This window comes from Lissotriton helveticus, chromosome 2_2 (genome assembly GCF_964261635.1).
Source record: "Lissotriton helveticus chromosome 2_2, aLisHel1.1, whole genome shotgun sequence".
In the NCBI taxonomy this organism is placed as follows: domain Eukaryota; kingdom Metazoa; phylum Chordata; class Amphibia; order Caudata; family Salamandridae; genus Lissotriton; species Lissotriton helveticus.
This window is the reverse complement of record NC_136060.1, coordinates 102,959,702-102,979,224: the sequence shown is the minus strand read 5'-3', so window position 1 is coordinate 102,979,224 and position 19,523 is coordinate 102,959,702. Positions and strand designations below refer to the sequence as shown.

Here is a 19,523-nt window from a genome sequence, read left to right as displayed (position 1 = left end):
ACCACAACATGACACTTGAAAGATGAATTCCTGAAGGAAGGCATGGACATTGAGAAACACAATCTTTGAATAATAAATACAATTACTGGTGTGATCGGGAATACAAATTGTCACACTTCGGCTATATCATGATCACCTGCCTGGCTCAGCACAGAGCTGCAGCTCCTTTTTATGTGCTTGATCACAGCTGCGGCTCCTCCGCTAATGCGGAGGAGAGTCGCCTCACTGCTTTTCAGCCGTGCAAAAAAGGAAAAATAAAATGATAATAACACAATGTTATTATAATTTTATTTGTATTTTTCCATGCTGAAGACAGTTTTGGGGGGAGTGGGGCTTGGTTATTGTCACAGCCAGCAGGGGGAGGAGTGGTTGATGCACTTAAGTGTGCATGACGATTTGCCCGGCTGCTTTGGGCCGGTCAGACAGTCATGCACCTCCCAGAAAGCTGTAGTGGGGCGGGGAGGGAGGAGGAGAAGGAGGGGGTCTTAAAAAAAGACAGCTGGCCGGCCTTCACCTCTTTTCCATCCTCTCCATATTCTTCCTGGTTTCTGTACAAACAGGAAGCAGAAATCACCCAGGCTCCCCTAAGCCAATCACAACACTGCAATGCAATGTTGTGATTGGTCTGAGCGCCATGGTTTGACACTCAGACAGGGAATGGGAGCCTGGGCATGTTCTCCACCCAGGCTGTAATGCAGCGTTATCATTTTATTTTTCCTTTATTGCAGTGCTGAAAGGCAGTGAGGCGATACTCAGCTGCCTTAGCCAAGGAGCCCCCCTCCCCTCTGTCTTTAATCCAATAGTTCTTGGAGTTAAAGGATGATTTTCAGAGGAAACAGCTTTAAATCAGTAAGCAATGTTTGCCTCTTTGTGTTCCAAGCAATGCTGTTGAAATGTTATCCACTGATTTCCAGCAGCGACTGGTATTTTTTGGCAAAAGGGGCGTTGCCCTGCCACCCTCAGGGAACAGGCAAGAACAGGGAAAATAAACACAGAGCACCTGGAAAGAAATTATTGCTCTGGGGTGATGTGTTGAATCTCCTAGGTGAACTTTGCAGATGTCCTACTGCTCAATTAGAATGCCATGGATCCGGTTGCTTTTGGGGTGCATGAACAGCGGCCCTGGGAGGAGTTACAAAGCTCCATGCACTTCAATGGCTGGGGTGGGGCAGGCTGATGAGCCCAAGGAGGGAGTGGTGGCAACAATTCTTGATTATCACAGAGGGGCGGGCTATAGGAAGGGTGCATTGGCCTGTTCTCATGGAAGTAACACATGTTTAATACTGCATTTAGTTTCACTTTGAGAAAAAAACATTATGGAGCTGAGCACACAGAGTGCTCCTTATCTTGGCTGTAGAGGCTCAAGAGAAGGAAGGAACTAACTGTGGACAACAACTGCACTAGTGGGCTAAGAGATAAGTGTGCAGTTAAGCCTCTGCATTAGGGGCATCGTCAAACCCCTTCCCCACCAAACGCCTCCTTGCTTTAGAAGCTACAGAGGGAGTAGGGCTCTTGACGGGCCTCTTCTGTCTGCAGCTTGGCAGACAAAGGCTCATAATGAACTTGGAAGGATGAGTGAAAGAAAGGATGGGTAGATAAATGGATGGATGGATAGTTAGATGAATGAGTGAAAGGATGGGTGTAAAAATAGAGGAGTGAAAGAGAGAGAGGATGTTTCAGAGAAAGGGATGATGGATGGATGGATGGATAAGTGAAAGGGGGAATGGCTGGAGGAGTGAAAGGATGGATGGATCGTAGACTGAGTGAAGGGATGTATGGATGGATGAGTAGAAGTGTTAAAGGATGGATGAATGGATGGAGTTGAAAGGATGTATGTAAAGATGGATGAGAAAAACAATGGGTGGATGAGGAAAGGCAGGATAGATGGTTGTCTGGATGAACAAATGGAGGGATGAGTGAAATGGTGAATTGATGGATGGATGAATAGATGGATAGCTGGAAGAGTGAGTGAAAGGATGTATGGCGAGTGAAAGGGTAAATGGAGAGATGTATGAGTAAATGGATAGATGGATGGATGGGATGACGGATGCTGGCTGGGGTAATATTGGATGGCTGAGTGAAAGGGTGGATAGATGGATGAGCCAAAGGGAGGAAGATGAATGGATGGAGTGAAAGGATGGATAGATGGAGCAAACAGTTGGATGGATATGCAAGAGAATGGATGTATGAATGAAAGGATGGATAAATGGATGGATGAAAGGGGAGGATAAGTGAAAGGATGGAAGATTGAGTGGATGGATTGGTTTGATGGATGGATGTCCCTGGATCAGTGGCGGCTCTCTTTATGGGCTCCACAGCTATTTTATCAAGAGGTACAATAAAAAATAAAATGCAGACTCACTTGCAGTCCAGCAACAAACTGAGGCAGCTAATGACATTGTTTAATTTCTGACAGAGGTGCGTGAATGTGCCAGCGGCATACCAGCACTTGAGCATGTCTGTGTGACTATGTGTGTGAGTTAAAGTGAAATAGAGTCATTGAAGAAGTAAGTCAGAGTGAATGAGAATGAGTGACCCTAAGGACGAGTATGTGTAAGAATGAATGTGAGAGTGAGTGAGGGAGAATGACTGAGTGAAACTGATTCTTACTGTGTGTTAGGCACAGTAAGAGGGTAATTCAGAATGAGTGAAAACCAGTGGGACTGACTGAGACGGATTGGGTCAGAGTAGAATGAGTGAGTGCGTGAATTAGAGTGAGACTGAGAGAGTCAAAGTGAGACAGTATACTTAGGGGTCTATTTACAAGACGTCTGTGCCACCAGAGCATCATTTTTCTAAATGCTTTAATGACATAGGCCTCTCAATCATATTTATGAGGCAATGCGAACCCACCCTGCGTGGCTTTGCCTATCTTCATAGATATGGAGTAATACAAGGCAGCGTAGAGTGCTGCATGTCTTACTCTGTGTCAAGGAAGCGTTCCATGGGCATTGCCGTGGGTGTTCCCACACAACACCCATGGATTTTGACGCTCCCCCAGATTTACAAAGTCCCGTAAACCTGGGGCAGCGCCAAAACCTTATGCCTTCTCAGATCAGGCATAACGAGGAGAAATGTTTTAATTTCTCCTACCTTTTTCCTCTTTCCATGTATGCTGCATTCTGAAATGAGGACAATGCTCCCATGGATCGTTTTTGTGGGGGAAGGTTATCCTTCCTGCGCAAAAACAATCCTGCCAACAACGCAGAACAAAGCTACCTGTGTTGGCACTAGGCACCAAATTGTGCGCTAGCGCTGGCAGAAAGGGTCCATACAGTGCATTCCCGCCCTTTTGATTTGGCATAGAGCAACCCAGCAAAATGACCTGTGGCGGTGCCCTACACCAAATCTTTGTAAATTAGGTCCTTAGTGCAAGAATGTGTGGAAGAACCCTTCAAGAAGAAGCTCATTGGAATTTGAGCCAAGGATTATGCCTCACCAATTTTAAAGGTCACCAGCCGGCACTGCTGATTTGGAGAAATATTGGGTTAACTGAATTCGCTTTACACACCACCAGCGCATAAAAAAGTGCTTGGCTCTGAACAGACGAAGGACAGCCCCTACTAATGCAGCCATGTGATGCGTTAAATACATTTGCTCATGCAATGAGACAGTTTTACACCAACATTTACTCCTAGAGACCTGTACCAATAAACTATTTGTAGCAATACACAAGTACCAAAACTGCATTTTACACCCACCAGTTGTGTCCGATATTTGCACAGGTCAGTCAGTGAAAGGTTGCCTCATAGGGCTGCACATCTGAGTAACTGTGCAGTGTGCGGGTCGTTATGTGTTTGTTAAAGTGCATGCCTTATGAGCACAGTGATAAAGATTTGTTCAGAAAAAACTGGGATCATTGAGATTTGCGCTTTATATAGGTTGCTTGATCTTGAAAACGAAGCAGGGGACTATTACCGATGATATGATTATTGTTACATATGTATGAAAACAAAATAATTGATGAACTTCTTTGGAGAATAATTAATGATGAGGCTCTATCAATAGTCATTTTTGGCATGTTGGTACATTAAAGAAATATTTATTTTGTAGGGAATCGTTAAGTGCTTAAAATAATATAACGTTAAAAACCTGTAAGACCTACCTTTCATTCAGCACTTTCCCTGTATCAGGTGGTTATACAGAATGATAGCTCAATATGATCTTGGATATGTCACACAAGATCACATGGATATAAGGGTAATATATCTTGCCTGGATATTGATTTCTAATAATTTTTATTGGGTTTTTAAGTTGTTCAATGCTGTATAACACAGCAATACTTTTTGACAAACATGCAGTGGTGGCTGCTCCAATTTCGGGGTGCTGGGGCAACGTGGGGGAGACGGGAGACAGGAGTGAGGGTAAAATAATTTTAAAAAAGCATACCTGCTCCTACGGCCGCCATCTCCGTGCTCATCTTCCGATGCTGGTCATGCTGCACAGGCTCCCAGGGGGCAATCACAAGGCTGCTCTCATGCTGGTTACACCAGCATGAGAGCAGCACTGCGATTGGCATGAGAGGGCTGACTTGATGCTCACTCAGGCCTAGGGAGCCTGGGGGTTTTCTTCAACCCAGCTGTACAACACAGCTGGCTTGGAGAAACATGAGTGCGCATGGCTGTTTGGCTTGCCTGAGACAGCGGCCAAACAGACATGCTCACTTACAAGTGCCCGAACACTCCTCTTGCAGAGTGACACTCCTCTTGCAGAGTGGCACTCCTCTTGCAGAGTGGCACTCTGCAGGATGGCCTCGCCCTAACCTCGGCTGGGAGTAATGAAAAATAAAATGACAACAAAGTGGGTTTATTAACATTTAATTTTTTAGAGGGAACATGCTCCTCCACCATAACAGAGGAGCCGCTCCTGGAAACAGGACAGTATGTAATCATTGTTCCATTGTATAAATTAGGAAATATCAATTCATTAAAGTGTCATTACATGACATTTAGTATAAAATTATAATTGACATCAACAGGTGAAGAGCTTTATAAACACAGTTGCATTCTCTCGTTATCGCTTGTGCTTTGTCCCCAGTGTGGAGAGAGGGCCTCTACTCTCTTAGAGCTTTGCGTTTTAAGTATTTGGCTGAACCAGGTTTATACTTCGTCAGGTATGGTACTGTATCAGCAGGGTCGTGTGAGCTAAATATGATTAGATACTATTAATAGATAATGTGAAGTTCTCCTTGAGAGAAGTTGGCCTGGCATATGCTGTCTACTAGTTATAGTGGGCACCTTGCACCAGTCCAAGCAACCCTTATTGATGATAGGGGGGAACCAAACCATATATTAAGAAAGTGGTATTAGAACCACAAATTGACTAAACACAAGGCCTACAGCCTGGAGAATCGCTGGGACTTCAAGGAACCCCCCCAGGTAGTGACACAGGGGACCCACGGGGGACGCGTGCCGTGTGAGAACTCAGCCGTGAGACACCGTTAGCTTCTATTGGGGAAGTCGCAGTTGGAATTTTAAAGATAAAGGACACTTAGGAGAGGACTTTGAGCAAACACCCACTGGAGCACCGGAGTACTCGAGTTACCTCACCCAGGGAAGCCAGGTGCATAGGTGTCGAATGGTGTCGGGAATTGTCGTTGATTTCAATGGCGATCTGCTGCAAAGTGCTGCTGCCGTGGAGGAGAAAAGTGTCCGGTGTGATCCAAGCCTGGATCGAAGATGTGAGGAACCTGAAAGCAGAGGGGACAGAGTCTGGGTCACTTGCCAGTGACCAGGGGCATGATAGACGAATGTCCACCGATGTCGGGTGATTCAAGTGCGAAGAGGTGAAGCTTGACTGCGGTGTTGGTGCCCAGATTGGACCCAACAAACCTTGGCAACGGCAACCCACGCAGAAAGAGAAAAGATGCTTCTGTGTAGATCAGCAAGGTCCAGGGGACTCCCCAAGTGGTGGATAGTCAGTGCACATCTGGAGCAACCAGGTAAGCCCAAGGAAAGTCAAAGTTGCCTCTCAGGGACCCACCAGTCAATGGACCAGGGATCGCGATGGTACCTTGAGCGAAAACACAAAGGGCCGGCTCACGGGACACTCGTGGAGCGTAGGCCAGCAATCTTCGGTAGAAAAGGTGCTCGGGGTCTGTGCTACAAGTAACCCAATGGACAACCTCAAGAAACATCGAGAAGCTAATGCACTTGCAAATGTGCATGGTGTCCAGGGGCTCTGGTTCTACGGTACCCACGAGGTCTATGGTTCTCAGCTTTACTGGGGACTCAGGTTGGCCTCTGAGAAATCTGGAAACCCACCTCTTATGTTGCAAATACTTCAGAGTCCGGTGGGACCTTCTGAGATGCAAATTGGTCAGATGCATCTTTGGTGCCTGCCACGCAGGGGAGTAACTCCTTTACTCCAAGGGAGATTCTTCAGTCATCCAGCATCATACAGATCGTCAAAGTTTCAGTATTCAGTATCAGAGTTTTGTAAAGGTGTAATTTAAAGTCCTGTTGCCAGGGATTCCTATCTTATACCCAAGAAAGGGGTGGGACAAATTATGGGGACCCACCTATGGGAGGGTTTGGAAAAAGGGGTGGCTACACCCATTTCCTTTGTCCAGTTTCGCGCCAGAGCAGGGGCTGATAGCCCTTGCAACTGGTTTGAACTGGGCTATGCACAGGGACACCAAATGTTCCCCAGTGCTGACTTCAAAGCACTCTAGGAGTGCACCCACCCAGCCCCAATACACTAAAGCCTGTCTGGGAGGTAGTGACACCTCCCTGTGACAGGAAACCTATTGTCCAGGCCTTCCCTGCTGGAGTTTCGTCCAGCAGCAGGAGGCCAGACTTGTGTCTGTGGCATCCATTTTGTGATGCCAAGGTTCTTTTAAACTGGTACCAGGTGCACCGGTGTGCACATGTCTCTCCCTCTAGAAGGGTGGAATCATACCCCTGCTGCCGGGACTGGTGGGGGGTATGATTCCAAAGTGTTTGACACCAAACATGACATCTTTCCTTGCAGCCATTCCAAAGTTAGCATTTACCGCGAGGTTATAATGCACTTAAGAGTATATGGTCTGGCTGCATCACAGACAACCCCGGAGAATAGATTCCGAAGGCTGCAAAGCAGCCCTGCACGTGCATGGGCACCCTCTCACACAAAACCCAGCACCCTTCCTTCAGGATTGATTAGGCCTGCCATTGGTCTAACTGATAGGTTTATATGTGTAGTGATATAAGGTAGATATAGGGAACCTATATCTAAGTAAGGGTTGCATATACCACTTTACAAAGTCTGCTGTAGCAGACCTGTGGTGTCATTTTGGAAGGCTGCCCAGGGGTGGCATAATACGTGCTGCAGCCCCTGGTAGGCCTTTGGGGTACATGTGCCCTGGGTACATGGTGTACCATATACTAGGGACTTATAAGGGTACCCCAGTAACCAAAATGGAGTGTACCTAAAGTACATGGAATCATTTTAGAGAGGAAGCAGATAGGCTGGGGTCCTGGATAGCAGGGCCCCAGCCAGACTAAAGTTGAAAAACAGTGAAACAGCAGCAAAAAGTGGGGGTAACTATAAGAAGCAGATCCTACTCTCCTACACTCCTAGTCTAACATAACGCTTCCACTAATGTCACAATCTCCTTCTCTAATAATGTATCATTCTTCACTTGAGAGATCCTCTTTCACAAAAAATGTTTGTAACTCTGTTACCACACTTACCCTCACCCTAATCTTGTAGTTTTTGGTGACTTGAATACATGGCTCAAACAACAACCCTACCAACATCGAAAGATGCTAACCTCATGAGTTTGAGCATTACAACAGGACCAGCTCAATGATCCAATACACCCTGCAGGACACACAACTGACCGGATTTATGACAGCACCAATAACATAACAGCTTTCAAACCTTTACCCTGACCTGGAATTACTTTCAGCATCACAGTACTGAAATGCCTTTGCATTAAACACCTCTTTTCTTTGAGATTACAAGATTGTATTTGGAACAGTTTGAAGCTATCATGACCAGCTGAAGACCAGCAGATGTTGCGTTCAGCAACCTGGCATCAGCCATTCAAGCAAGTATTGGCAAAGCCAATAGGTCTTGCCTATGCAAGAGCAATTTCTTTGCCAATGTGTTTTAGCCACGTTAAACACCAGAATGGCTGCTGTTCAGCATGGCTAAACATTAGTGGCGTAGAGGAGTGTCATAGAGTGGAATGGTGAAGATTGGAGTAGAGCGTTGTAGAGTGAAGTGGCAGAGAGTGTTGTATATTGGAGTGGCATAGTGTGGAGTCGCGAATGAGTGGCATACACTGTAGTGGCATAGAGCTGAGTGGGCTGGTGTAGAGTGCACTGATGTAGAGTGTTACAGAGCATAGTGGCAAAGAGTGCATTGGCATTATCTGCAGTGGCATTGAATTCAATGGCAGCCTTAGAATGTGGTGGCATAGATTAAAGTGGTGCATAACAGAGTGCATTGATGCAGAGTGGAGTTGTGCACAGTAGAATGGTGAAGAGTAAAGTAGCTCAGTGAAGAGTGGCACAGAGTGGAGTGGCGTAGAGAGGTGCAGAGTGGAGTCGCGTAGTGTTGAGTGATGCATACAGAAGTGGTACAGAGTAGAGTTGAGTGGCATAGAGTGCAGTGGCATAGAGTGCTGAGTAGAGTTGAGTGGTATATAGTGCAGTGGTGTAGAGTGGTGCAGAGTAGAGTAGCATAGAGAGGTGCATAGTAGAGTATAGTGCCATAGAGAGCAGTGGCTTAGAGTAGAGTAGCGTAGAGTGGAGTAGTGCAGAGTAGAGTGGCATAGAGTTCAGTGGCGGAGAGTGCAGTGTTGCAGAGTAAAGTGGTGTAGAGTCCAGTGGCAGAGAGTGCAGTGTTGTAGAGTAGAGTGTCAGAGTGTAGAGGTGTAGAGTGTAGCAGAGTGGCATAGAGAGCAATGACATAGCGTACAGTGTTGCAGAGTTGAGTGCAATGGTATAGAGTGCAGTTGTAGAGTGCGGTTATGTAGAGTGCATTGGTGTAGAGTGCATTGGTTAAGAGTAGAGTGGCATTGAGTGCAGTGCCATAGAGTGGAGTGGTGCAGAGTGGAGTAGAGTGGCATAGAGTTCAGTGGAGTAAAGCAGATTGTTTCAGAGTAGAGTGAAGTGGTGCAGAAATAGGTAGTACAGGGTAGAGCGCAGTTGCGTAGAGTGGCACAAAATGAAATAGAATAGAGTAAAGCAGGTGCGGCCCGTGCAGGTAAGAGCGGTGGGCCAGGTTGGGGGGGAGGATTGAACAGACGAACATGAGGGAACATTAAATAAATAATACATTTTCCCTCCTTATCGTCTAGAAAATCCCCCCCATCCGGACCCACTGCCCCACCGCTCTTACCTGCATGGGCCGCTGATAGAGTAAAGAGGTGTAGAATGCAGTGGCATAGAGTGCAGAGTAGGACAGAGTGCGGTAGAGTAGTTTGGCATAGAGTGTAGGTGCATAGAGTTGAATATTACAGAGTAAAATGCATTGACGAAGAGTGCAGTGTTGCAGAGTGGCATAGAGTGGAGTTGTGTAGAATAGATTGGTGTGGCCTAGACAGAAATGGTGTAGGGTGCAGTGGTGAAGAGTGCAGTGTTGTAGAAAAGACTGGTGAAGCGTGCATTGGCATAGAGTAAAGTGGTACAGGGTAGAGTAGAGAGGCGTAGCATTAAGTGGCATGGAGTGCAGTGGAGTAGAGTGGAGCGGTGCACAATGCAGTGGCATGGAGTGGTGTAGAGTGGAGTGGTCTAGAATAGTGTGCAGTGGTGTGTAGTGGTACAAAAGGGGGTGGTGATGGACGGAGCATCTGAACCAATCAAATACTCACACCCAGTCAAAAGATCTGGGTTTGATCCATCACCGTTCTTTAGCCCACTCTGCCACCCCAGTTCAGACATGGCTATTTGCAAATCAGTCTGACCCTGTGCCTCACGGGAACAGTCCAGCCCGAACTGCCAAGCCATGCCTTCCCTGGACCGGTAAACAAGCTTCCGAGGACCGGTTTCTGGCATTCCAGCCGTCTTCAGTCCGGCTTGCTTGAATCCAGTGGTAAAGTGAGCAAGGGACTCACGTCTGAGCATACCCTGCCACACTTATGGGGTCCAAAGCGGTACAAAAGGGGGTGGTGATGGACGGAGCATCTGAACCAATCAAATACTCACACCCAGTCAAAAGATCTGGGTTTGATCCATCACCGTTCTTTAGCCCACTCTGCCACCCCAGTTCAGACATGGCTATTTGCAAATCAGTCTGACCCTGTGCCTCATGGGAACAGTACAGCCCGAACTGCCAAGCCAAGCCTTCCCTGGACCGGAAACAAGCTTCCGAGGACCGGTTTCTGGCATTCCAGCCGTCTTCAGCCCGGCTTGCTTGAATCCAGTGGCAAAGTGAGCAAGGGACTCACGTCTGAGCATACCCTGCCACACTTATGGCGGCCAAAGCGGTACAAAAGTGGGTGGTGATGGACGGAGCATCTGAACCAATCAAATACTCACACCCAGTCAAAAGATCTGGGTTTGATCCATCACCGTTCTTTAGCCCACTCTGCCACCCCAGTTCAGACATGGCTATTTGCAAATCAGTCTGACCCTGTGCCTCATGGCAACAGTCCAGCCCGAACGGCCAAGCAATGCCTTCCCTGGACCGGAAACAAGCTTCCGAGGACCGGTTTCTGGCATTCCAGACGTCTTCAGCCCGACTTGCTTGAATCCAGTGGCAAAGTGAGCAAGGGACTCACATCTGACCATACCCTGCCACACTTATGGCGGCCAGAGCGGTACAAAAGGGGGTGGTGATGGACGGAGCCTCTGAATCAATCAAACACTCACACCCAGTCAAAAGATCTGGGTTTAATCCATCACCGTTCTTTAGCCCACTCTGCCACCCCAGTTCAGACATGGCTATATGCAAATCAGTCTGACCCTGTGTCTCATGGGAACAGTCCAGCCCGAACTGCCAAGCCATGCCTTCCCTGGACCGGAAACAAGCTTCCGAGGACCGGTTTCTGGCCGCCATGGGTGTGGCAGGGTATGCTCAGACGTGAGTCCCTTGCTCACTTTGCCACTGGATTCAAGCAAGCCGGGCTGAAGACGGCTGGAATGCCAGAAACCGGTCCTCGGAAGCTTGTTGAATGAATGTGACCTGGTCAAACTGACAGAAAAGGCAGTCTGCCCTCGACTGTTGGAATTTATCAAAAATAAAAAACCTTTGATCTGACGCACAGGCCAGCTTCCATCCTTGGTAAAAGGCTGATTACATCCTAGTCTCACCCATTGATAAACTCAGAACATAATCTGATTCTAATGGAACGGTTGCTTTCAATCTGCTGCACATGTACTCAATGCTGTGCAACATCCAACGTTAATGACCAGACTTTAGAATGTACTCAAGGACAAATGCTCGGTTGGATAGACCCATTCTTGGCAAATTAAAACCAGTCAACATACACCTCTGACCCACATAACATGGTGTTCCTTAAAGCTCAACTGTCTCACTCCTACTTTTCAACATCTACATTACACTTCTAATTTGGAAATTTCAATCATTCTTGTTTGTTACAAATCAGCAGACGACAAACTTCACATCCTAGGGGCCTGCAACATTCTTAATTTTTATCAAATACTGGATGACTGCTAACCATTGTAAGCTCAGCCTGGATGAAACATCAACCCTCATAGGTAAATACTGACCACCTGCGTATTGATGGTGGTGCCTGTCCTAGATCTGCTGGCCCTTCAATGGACAGTCTAGGAAACATCATAGATTGGACGTCACTGTGAAACTCTAAATATACAATGAAGTGAAATCTTCCAATAATATCCTATAACCCACAGATAGCCTTTGCCTCACATAGGTTCAACTCTATAGAGTCCAGGCTTGTTCTTGTACTCTACTATGTGGATTATGCAAACAGGCTATACCTAGGACTTCCAAAAAGTCTACTAAACAAATTGCATTGAGTCCTGATCCCATCTGCCAGGCTGCTCCTACGTCTCAAACCCTACAATTACATTATGCTAGCCCTTTTAACTCTACACTGGTTTCTAGTTTTATGATGGCTCACTTTTAGCATATTAATCACAGCGCACTGAGTGCTTCAAGGAAACAGACCAAGGATTCTCCCAGGGAGAAACATCCACTCCAACACCTTTGATAGACAAAGGCAAGACTCTTTGAGGAAACATGCTGACAATTCTGCAAACTCAATTGACCGCTCCCCGCGGCCCTTCACTGAGCTGACCTTGTGAACCAACTTCAACTGTGACAAAGTACCACAGATCAATAAGAAAATTGAAAACAGCAACTATAAAACTCAAAAAAGAATGTGGAGTAATGAGGCAACTGCCTCGGTATCCAAAACACACTACTGTTAGAAGGAATTTGACTGACGAAGAGAAGACCCAGACCCAGACCCATGAACTTAGATCACTTTTGGACTACAAGAAGAAACCTTTACTGAGGAGAGGAACCTGAAGAAACTGAGGAGAGACTATTCCCAAGCTGAAGCTGAAGTGCTGCTTGGGGGATTGGCCTGCAGTGGTTGCCTTACTGCCAAAGGAAGGAGAAAGGAACTTTGTGTACTTTGCTTTCAACTTGTGAAGGATCTCCAAGGGCTTGGGAAAGAGCTTGCCTCCTGCTGAAGTCTCAGGGATAACAGACTCCCCTCCCCCATCCCACCCCCCAGCTCCCCAGAGATCTTTGGAAGTGCCTGCTGCTGTTTTTGGGCCTTCTGAGGAACTGCATGTCGCAAGGAGCTGGAAGCGTGACTCAACGAGAAGAAGCGTGTCGCTGTGCCTGCCGTCTCAACTCTGAAGGAGGGTGTCTCCGCTAGAACTGTCGCACTGCACCGCATCGGAGAGAAGTGTGCCGCAACGAAGAGGAAGCGTGTCGCTGCTGCTGCTGTCGTAACTCCGAAGGAGGGCTTCGCCGCTGTAGCTGTCGCATTGCACCGCATCAAGAGAGGAATCTCACAACGACGTCGGAGCGTGTCGCCGTCGCTGAGCTTGCCGTCACAACTCCGAAGCAGGGTGTCGCCGCCGAAACTGTTGCACTGCACCGCATCGACGAAGAGCACCTCGCATCCCTGAGAAGCAAACCGCCGTCGGAGCTGCTGCCGTCGCATCGTGGTTGTCACCGTTGTATTTGTCGCATTGTGCGGAAGCTTCATGCATTGTGGGAGAAGAGTGTCGCCGCTGGAGCTGCTGCCGTCGCATCGCGGAACAAGGGTGTCGCCGCTGCAGTCCATGCATCGAACCGAGAACTTCTCGCATCCCGGAGAAGCGTGCTGCATCTGAAAGATCTTCAAGTCTTTATTTCTTTGTATCTGAACTTTGCCACATTCCCATCACTGCAACATTGCTTGTCGTGGAAGCGCAACGCAATCTAAGGTACATTGACGCAAAGTGTCGCACCTAAGAACTGAACTAAACTAAGCTTAATCTACCCTCTTAAAGTAACAGTATTGTGTATTTTTGTCTTTTATGGTCTTGTGGTAACTCTATATAAAGTATACTTATTTTTTATATAAAACCTTGTGTGGTGTCCATCTGTAGTGTTGTCACTGGGTTACTGTGTGTGGTCACAAATGCTTAACAACGCCTCTGAGATAAAGCCTGTCTAATCATGCCAAGCTACCAAGGGGGTGAGCAGGGGTTATATTTGGAGTGTAATCCCCTTATCCTGAGTAGAGGTGAGGGTCCCTATTTGTCACAAGTACCTACCTGTGCCAACTAGAGATCCCCAAATCTAACAGCCACACTTTAACAAATATTAGACTGGGAGTTCATTGATTCTCAGTTCAGGTAGTAAACTCTGGAAGGTCATCTCTATAACTCCTCCCCACATATAGAAATTACAAAACTATCTGGTCGTCTTGAGGGCTGTAGAATCAAGGCTCTTCAAGCTTCAGACTACTAGGTGATCATTAATCTGTTCATAAAACAGCTCCAATCAACCACTTAAACATTCAAACATTCTACACAATATGCCGCTCCAAACAGCCACAGCTTAAAACATACCTACACCGAAATGAGGGATGGCAAAGCAATCCTGACGCTCTGTATTAAGATTTCAAACTGAAACTAAAAGATGGCACACCCATCATACGAGGATTGATTGATAAGTTACTGTATGTAAATATTGCAAGGAGCACCTGTATTCATTCTCACATACCAAATATAATTGCATTACTGCTAGCAGTTTTAAGTTCTCCTTGACTTAACCATGTGTCCAAGCCTCCCACACCACACACAAATGCATTACATTTAAACATGTATGTCTCCTGATCCTCTTACTCGATCTTAATAATTTGGGTATCTTTCTGCTAGTTACATTTTTCTTTATTCTTCTAATTGGTTTCACTGTTTTATTATGTTGTGTTCTTGAGTTAAATGTTGTTTAGTAATGTTTGACCTTACAGGCTTCTCTGGGGAATTGCCAGCTGATGATGCCACAACTAAGAGGGAATGAGCGGAGTACTTTTGTTGGTATTCACATAACTTTTTCGGCTAGTGTCCAACCTTGAAAACACACGAGAAGTGCTCCAACTCAAGGCAGATGTCAGTTAGATTCGAGGGTGATAGTGGCTTTAATGGAGCGGGGAGAAATAAGCGTTTTTCTATGGAGAAAAACATTTTCCCTATGAAAAAATAAGGCTAATTATTGAAAAGCACATTTGTAATGTATTTGCAAATACAGAATTTGCCTCCTATTGGAAAATCCGCATGAGTAAATGTTGCATACTTGAGTATGGTAGGAGTCTTAGGCTTGTAGTCCTGGCATCCTTTAGAATACTAAAATGTAAATGTACGCCAAACGCTGAATAACCCTAAAGGACCATTATGTAAGTATTTGTCTGCCTCTTTCTCGTTTGTTGTGCCAGTAAATAAGTCCTACAGACTAGTTTTGAAATCAATTGTGATCCCATACACACCCTGCTGGAGCAATTAGGAACAACACGTTGAAAACTGCACAACTGCAGCAAAGTTCACACTATAAATATATATATTCCGATGTTTAATGTGTATGGAAGAAATGCGTTCATAGTTTGATTTTTTTTCTATTTCATCAAAATAGCTTGCGAGTGTACAACGTAGTCACAAACTAACACAAAGTATATTTGTGTAGTTTCCAAATTACTGAATTACCTGCCTTAAATTCTCAGTGGTATCGACCATGGGGGTACACCTAAATGTTGGCAAACATTAGTTGCCTTTTAGGAAACTGCCTAATGCACTTTTCTCTAAAACAGAGAGACTTTATAAGAATGCCAAGCGCCTGCAAACTGTTCAAGTATTTGCAGATTGTATCTAAAGGTATGTTCTATCCCTACTGCTTTTTATATGTATACAATAAATTACCAAGTCGAATTCCTTATAACTTCACTAGTATGTCAACATTATTCAAGTCTATTGTATGACACCATGGCCAGGATATACTACAGTTTTGCCCCACTACCAAGTTAAGCAAAACAAGACATTAGTATTTGTTCTTTGGTGCAAGTAGTATTTTAACTCGGGAAAGGTGCCCTTTTCTCACTAAAAATAGTACTTTGTGCTGCTTTGTGTCAGAGTTACATTACTGGGTCATTGTAGGACAGATCAGCACAACCACCCTTTTTAAGATTGCCAAACCGGGTTTTGTATAAAAAAGTAACGACTCCTCAAAGTAGATACTCACAAGGGGAAATGTGTTCCTTCCTCAACAAATCCCACGTATTACATGTATACCAAACACACAGCATACACCATGATTTTTTGCTGGGGGTGTCTGCTTCCAGTACAGTCCCTATAATAGACAGCACACACTCACTTTTGCACCATTATGAGAAGCTGTTTAGTGCAAGGCAGCCTACCTAGAGCACCGGTGAAGGCAACAGCAGGAGCAGGCCATTATTAGCAGATATGACTCCTGGCTGTTTTCCCACTTGCATAATGCAGCACAGAAAACTTCGTTGCTGCTCTGCATTGCATGAAAACTAGTACACCCCCCCCATGCTGCCGCTTGTGACTAACCTTAACTTAGGTACTGCAGTGTCGTCATTTGATGCATCCATGAACCATCAATAACAAGGCCAGCTCTCCTGTGTGCACTCAGTGGAGCGTGGAGATGATGTCCAAGGGTGGTGTCCTACCCACCAGGGAAAAAAGCAGAACACACAGGGCAAGAGCAGTCATATCGCTCTCGCTAATGCCATCTTATTTTTCAGCAGCAGTATCAGCCTCTTGCTGATCCACGGAAACAGTTAATGATATTGGGGTCGATTCACAGAACTAACTTAAGACAAAATCCTAAACATATTACCATTTACTCATTTTGGTATTCACAGAAGGCACTTACTCATCAATGAGTAAGTAAGTGCCTTCTGTGAATACCAAAATGAGTAAGTGCCTTCTATGAATACCAAAATGATAGTGAGTTTAGAATTTTGTCTTAAGTCAGTTCTGTGAATCGGGCCCATTGTTCCTGTTCTAACATACCAATTTGGATTTGTCAGGGTTAACCTGGATTTTACTCTGATGGTGAATTAAAGTTGTTTTGAATGCACGTTTGTCATCATGCCTGCTGCCACTTCATGAAACCGCCACAGCATGCTGCGCCTGGTGTGGTTCTGCAGCAAAGCCTTCCTCCAATTAACATACCGCCATACTCACTGCCAAAGTCGAGGAGGGAGTGATGCGAGGCCTCTGGTGAGAGCTAGTGCAGATGACACTGTCCTGCACAGTCCCACAGATGCTCCTGCGCTGCGCCTGCCACATTCTTTCAACCTATTGCTGAGACCTCTTTCTTTTCAAAATAATCTAAATGGTCACCAAGTAGAAGAGAGGACGACTTCCTTTAGGGTGATTTAGGACCGGCTTTTCCCCCTTTGCTGACATGGCCAGGCTGGACATCGTGGTGGTTGTTTGAAACTGCAGACTGACAGAAGGTGGTACTGTTGGGGTTGCCTTAGCTCTCAGCTGCATTTGACATCCTAGGTGACCACATTTTGATTAATCGACCACAGTAATTTTCTAGTGTCTCTTCCACCCCTCCTCCATGATTCGAACCCTTTCTTGCCTCTCAGACGGCTTTGGGGTTTAGCTCTGGTGGTGGAATCAGTCTGGAATCCCCATTCATCGTACTATTTAATGTCACTATGATGCCACTACATGGCGAGTTGTTTGCTCGGGGCATAGGGTTGACATGTGCTTTTATGACACGTATTTAGTCATTCCCTTGACCCACCGTGCCTATTCACGGGTGGATACCCTTTGTATTTGTAGTCTTCCTCCAGTTTTGAATGCAATATAACTAACTTGTACTTAATTCTGGCAAAACAGACTTTATTTTGGTTGGCTCCAAGGCCATGATTCGGCAATAGACGTTTTCACATAAATAATGGGTCTGGCTTCCCCTCTGACTATGTTTTGCTGTGTTTCCTAGGGCGCAGAGATACTCCTCCGGGAGTCGATTCGAGCGCGATACAAACCCGCAAATAAATAAATAAATATGTGAATTCTCTACATGTCACTTGGATAGGTAAGCCCTTGGGATTTTTTAGACTATAAGTTTACTTTGGAAGGTCATGTAAACTGTTTAATCAAAATCTATAACTTTCATATTTAAGTGCTGTCCAAATAAACACAGTTTTTGCCACAAGAAAGATGAGCCACTATTTTGCGCGCTAAAGTGCATGCAATGCTTGAATACTGCTTCAGACGCTCAATAGTCTTACATTCCAGTCTCATCCATGGTCTAGCCCATTTGGAATCCAGAATGGATGCCTATGTTTCTCTCTGACCACTGAGGTCGATGAAGAAGGAGTGCGTGGTTGACCCTCCCTTTAAGAGCAGTACCACTGAAGACAAGCTTTATAGGGTCTGCGCAATTTGATGGTGGACGAGCACTTCCATCAACCTTAGTAAATCTGATAATCCCTTCCAATTCAAGAGGCTTTAACTTCCTGGCATTGCCAGTGCCCAGATACCAATGGGTTATGTGCACCTTACACATGATTTTTGACTTGACATGAATGAATTGCTCAGCCATGGTCCGAGATGAGTGAGCTGGGTCAAGTGCTTTGAAACCTACATCAATGCCACTAGTGTCACTGATTTCCAGGAAAGGAGTACTGTTTCACTGTACTGGGTCGAACAGTCAGACCATTATCTTTGATGTTCACTCATGCATAGGACAGAAAGAAAGTCTGTCAAGTACTTTCAGCTCAAAACATCAACTATGACTGCTACCTGGTTCACTCCATGGTTCATTCTGCACCAGATCTCTGGTGCATAAATTAATGTCTCCTACACTAGCCTAAAGGGGTGTGTCAAAGACTGAATTTGACAAGTATATTGCTAAAGAAACAATACATCTCTGCTTGTAGCTGATTATGAATCGCCCAGCTTGAGAGAAATATTGGCTTAAAACTCAAAAATGATTTTGACCATTGCACGTGAGGCTCATTGAAGACATAGACAGACCAGTAATTGATCATTGGTGACGGGGGGGTGACTCAATCTTTGCTTTGTCAGGGATTCTCACAAACCGTCATCATAGTCAGATGAACACTGTCCCACTGTTTCCCCCATGCTCGAGACTGACACTTCTAGGGGAATGGAATGACTGTTGTAAGAAAAACAATTTCCAGAAAATGTGTAGCCTGTTCAGAAACCCAGACCAATGGGCCTCTGCCATCGCTCCCGAACTAGGCCACACTGTCAACTCCTCCCTCACTTCCGGCACCTGCACCGACAACTGGAAACGCGCAGAGATAAGACCTCTCCTCAAGAAACCAGCAGCAGACCCTACTGACAAGAAGAACTACCGGCCTATCTCCCTCCTCCCCTTCGCAGCGAAAGTCACCGAAAGACTCGTGAATGCCCAGCTCATGGCCTTCATCGAGAAAAACTGGATTCTGGACAACTTCCAAGCCGGCTTCCGCAGCAACCACAGCACCGAGACCGCACACCTCGTTGCCACGGATGACATCCGCATGCTGCTCGATTAAGGACACACCGCAGCCCTCATCCTCCTTGACCTCTCTGCCGCCTTCGACACCATCTCACATCGCACACTAGCCTCCAGGCTCCACAACACAGGAATACAGGGATCCGCCCTCGACTGGATACGATCCTTCCTCTCCGACAGAACGCAGAGGGTCAAACTCCCCCCTATTCCTCTCCGACCCCACGGACATCATCTCCGGAGTACCCCAAGGATCCTCACTAATCCCAACACTTTTCAACATCTACATGACCCCCATCACCACCATTGTCAGACACCATGGACTCAGCATCGTATCCTACGCGGACAACAACCAAATCATCCTCTACCTCCAGGAGGGCATGAGAAACATGGCAACCTGGATGACGGACAGCTGTCTAAAGCTCAACTCCGAGAAGATCGAGATCCTCATCCTTGGACCCTGCACCTCCGCCTGGGACAACACGTGGTGGCCCTCTGCCCTCGGGAACCCGCCAGTCCCTAAAGACCACGCCCAGAACCTAAGCATCATCCTTGACTCTTCCCTCTCCATGAACTGCCAAATCAACGCGGTCTCCTTTGTC

The 19,523-nt window shown here is 46.1% G+C and overlaps 1 protein-coding gene across 1 annotated transcript in view; it reads right to left on the bottom strand.

Annotated features, from left to right (window-relative positions):
• The window catches only part of LOC144821635 (rho GTPase-activating protein 7-like), a 680,189-nt gene that overhangs the window by 100,748 nt on the left and 559,918 nt on the right, over positions 1 to 19,523 (bottom strand). The gene's annotated exons all lie outside the window — the stretch shown is intronic.